The following is a 4,030-nucleotide window of genomic DNA, read 5'->3' on the forward strand; positions in this document are numbered from 1 at the left end:
TAAAGATGGCCTCTTTAATAAAGTTTTTTAAGATCTTCCCAGGGATAGAAGTCAGGCTGATGGAGCTATATTTTGCCAGATCCACTATTCTTCCTTTCTTGAAGATAAGCACCACATTGGCCTTCTTCCAGTCTTTGGGCACTACACCAGAGCACCAGGAGTTCTCAAAGATCCAAGGGAAGTGGTCCTGACTCCTACCCTGGGGGTCTTTAAGAAGAGGCTTGATGCCTACCTGGATGGAGTCATCTGAGCCCAGTTTTTCTCCTGCCCAGGCAGGGGATCGGACTTGAAGTTCTACAAGGTCCCTTCTGACCCTACTTCTATGATTCTATGATCTGTGCCAGAGGCTGGGCTATGATGCTCACCAGCTCCTTGAGTACCCTGGGGTGTAGATTGTCAGGGCCAGATGACTTGAAGGTATCCAGCCTCTCAAGGTGTTCCTTTATGATGCCAGGATTGATGGAGGGCAGGGGATCTCCCTTACCCAGACCTCCCTGTCCTGTGGTGGGCATGGGCGCCCCATGGGATTGATGAAAGACCAACGCAAAGTACCCATTTAATAGGTTGGCTTTTTCCTGGGAGTCAGTTGTCCCATCTGGTTCAGTGGGCGTCCAATGTTGCCCTTGCCTTTCCTCTGGCTCCCCACATATCTGAAAAAGGACTTTTTATTGTCCTTGATGCTCGAAGCTAGTTGGAGTTCAGTTGCAGCCTTGGCTTTCCAGGTTTGCTCCCTGCAGGACCAGACCAGTGCAGAATAATCTTCCTTGGAGGTGAATCCCATCTTCCATCCTTTGTAGACCTTTCTTTTTAGCCCCAGAAGGTCCGCTAGATCCCTGGAGAGCCAGGGGGGCTGCTGTGCCCTCTTGCTGCCTTTCCTCTCAGATGGAATCGAATTAGCTTATGCATTGAGGATAGCTCCCTTGAGGAGCAACCACTCTTGAACTCCCCTCCCCCTGGGGTCATGGTTCCTTAAGGCCTCAAGGACAAGCCTCCTGAGCTTGTCAAAGTCAGCTTTCCTGAAGTCAAGGACTTCCGTGTTGCTGACTGACTTGCCAGCTTTACGGCAGATGGTGAAGGTGATCAGCTCATGGTCACTGTCACCCAGCTTCCCATCAATCACTAGGTCACCAATTAGGTCATCCCCAGTAGCCAGCACCAGGTCAAGCAGCACTTTACCTCTTGAGTCAGGCGTAGGTCATCCATGCATGATAGGAAGCTTTGAGACTGCACAGATTTTGATGAGTGATCCTCCCACAAGATGTCCATGTAGTTGAAGTCACCCATGACAACCATGGTGATTTGAATCAATCCTCTCACCCCCTGATGCCTCTATTTCCATTTTTACTGACTGGCTTTCTTGCCTGCATTGCATGCCAGCCTCTGTATTCTTTACTATTCCCTCCACCCAGGAACAGCACACACACACACCAACTGCATGTGCTTCCTCAGCCTGACAAAGGGTTTTTCAACCCAAAAGCTTGCTGAGATATATTTCTGTTGGTCTGCTAAAACATACCAGATTAAATTGACCTAACAGAAAGGACCTTGTCAGCCAGTTCCACATCCTTAGACAAACACCCCTATCACCTGACTGGAAGGACACAGGGCCCTGGGCACATCTAAGCCCCAGGGCTGGGGCTGGCAGGGGGAGTTCTCTGCCAGCTGCTGGAGAAAAAGCTCCTGCAGGAGATGAAAGAAAGGCTGTGTCACAGTTTGGCTGCCTGAGATGCTGCTGGTGCTACTGTGCTTGTGCTCACTAAGTGATTTTTTCTACCTGTTGTTATTTAAAGTAGTGGACCAGACTGAGACTGTAAGGGAGAAGGAGGCCTCATTTGAGGCATACTACCATGTCATGTAGAGGCCCCAGCACCAGTGAAGGCACGCCTTAACACACGCACAGTGTCACCAACCCATGTCATGAGTTTTTCTTGTCAGCAGCATGAGGTGAAACCCCTAAATCTATCCCAGAAAACCCTAAATCTATCTCTTTGAAACTTGGCAATCTTCATGGCCTCAGAAGGGATTACCATCCCTGCAAGTTTTATCTGAATCAGGAGAAAGTTATAGGCAGTTTCATGCTTCCCCATTATAGCTTATGGCCGAATCGTTGAAACAGTGTTGAAACAGTGAAACAGTTTCAACGAAAGGAAACAGAACAGTGGTTTTGAAACAAAATGAAACTCAAAACAGCACTGTCCTGTTGAAACGGAAGTCAAAATGGAATGGTGCTGTTTTGCACAGCACTACTGGCCACATATTGCTGGTATACTATACGCTACAGATATGAAGGGAAAGGGCACAGGGTAGTGTAGTGCCAAGGAATACTGGAGCATGTTATCTGCAAGAAAGAGGGACTCTTACAGTACTGATGCCTATGGTCCTTCTCAAATAAAGCTAGATATATAGAGGAGCAGCAGAGACAGGAAAGGATAAGAAGAAGATGTTAATTCAGAATGTATGCAGTGGAGGAGCTACCACAAAAAGGAAGAGCCAGGAAGGAAGAGAGTGAAATTCAGTAGGCAAAGTGGTGCAGCTGGCAACAGAAGAGGGAAGACTAGGAAAGATAAGTGGAACAAGTGACTCTGAGACAGATGAGAGTGAAGGGAAAGAGGAGAGAACAATACAGGAAGAATAAGGTGGAGTAAGGATACAGCAGGAGAAAGAAGAAGAGTCAATTGGGAAAAGAAAGAAATCACATTCTATGAAGTTTAGAAAAAAGAAGGCAGACAAAAAGAGAGAGGGGGAGAGAGAGAGATTGATAAAAAGCTCATTAGAGCTAATTTGGCCTAGGTCAAATGGAGAGGGGAAAGCAGAGGGGAGAAGCTTAAAGGTGCAGGAGAGGGGAAAGGGGGATCTTTCTTAAATGTTAAAGCAATAAAATAACTGGCAAAGACTATAGGGATGCAAAGAGGGGGAGGATTAGAGCCAATGAAATCAAGCGGCAACATAGAAGACTTGTAAGGTGGTAGAGATATGCAATTTAAATGGATAAGCATGACTTTATGTATTGCATCTATAAATGTCAGAGGTGTGTTATCAAGGAAGAGGTGGGATAAGATTATGCCAATATTAAGTGGGGTAAAGGCAGACATAATATCTTTGCAGGAGTGTAGAATCCCATGGGAGAGGGATTACAAGCATTTTGAAAAGTGGATGAGCAGGGTTGGCTGCAAACCAAGTAGCTAAAGTTGCAATTTTGCTCAAATGTAAGAAAGTGGAAGTGTGGCAAGTGCAAGTGATTGTAGAAGGGAGACTGCAATGGATGGTGGTGGAGTTTGAAAAGAAAGTGTTAGAGATTTCTAATCTATACACAGTAGCTGAAATGGAAGGAAAGATTGCCCTGAGAGGGACTGTGTCATTTTTTTAGGACAATCAATAGGAACTGTGACTTAATGTATGAAATGGTGTTGTATGGGTTAATACCCAAAGGACTGCGAGGCTGCTTCAACACACTGTAATTAGAGCACATTGGAGCAGACTCAATTAATTACATAATTATCATACTCCAGCAGATTCCAATATGACGTGTATCAGCATTCCCATGCTGAAAAATTGTGGCGGGGGCACTTTAACTAAAACTTGTTGGAAGAGCTTTAGTTAAAGCACCCCAACTGCCATGTTTCAGTGCAGGGACGCTGACACATGTGAAGCTCCGGGCACTTTAATTAAAGCAGCTCACAGAGCCACTCTAATTAAAGGACCCACCCCCACTCCTGAAGCATGTGTATAAACCCACAGAGACTGAGAACCATACTACTTTGTGTAACAGTAGTGATATGAAAGGTGAGAAACCCACTGTTATTCAAGGGACTGGCTGGCTTTCACCAGAAGAGAGTGTTAGGAGTTGGCAATATATGTATGGAAATATTATGTGGATCAAGAGGCAGCCAAGTTGGGAAAGGAGAAGGCAGAGATGAGATGGAGGAAAGAAGCATGGCAGTGTTTCTTCCAAAAGGGCAAAGAGACAGAGTGAAAATTATTGCTCCTTCCTGGGTTGGAGAGTTTTAGGAGAGGTTAGTGCATTAATGGT

The 4,030-nt window shown here is 45.7% G+C and overlaps 1 protein-coding gene and 1 long non-coding RNA gene across 6 annotated transcripts in view; both read right to left on the minus strand.

The window, feature by feature from the left end:
- Nucleotides 1-4,030, minus strand: part of FAM19A2 (family with sequence similarity 19 member A2, C-C motif chemokine like) — a 441,285-nt gene that overhangs the window by 51,210 nt on the left and 386,045 nt on the right. The window lies entirely within an intron of this gene.
- LOC109295677 overlaps nucleotides 2,470-4,030 on the minus strand; it is a 21,924-nt gene continuing 20,363 nt past the window's right edge. Inside the window, exon 3 of the long non-coding RNA XR_002096813.1 lies at nucleotides 2,470-2,582. This is a non-coding gene — a long non-coding RNA (uncharacterized LOC109295677). The remainder of the gene's footprint in view (nucleotides 2,583-4,030) is intronic.

This window comes from Gavialis gangeticus, unplaced genomic scaffold (assembly GCF_001723915.1).
Source record: "Gavialis gangeticus isolate Ggan-Ray unplaced genomic scaffold, GavGan_comp1, whole genome shotgun sequence".
In the NCBI taxonomy this organism is placed as follows: domain Eukaryota; kingdom Metazoa; phylum Chordata; order Crocodylia; family Gavialidae; genus Gavialis; species Gavialis gangeticus.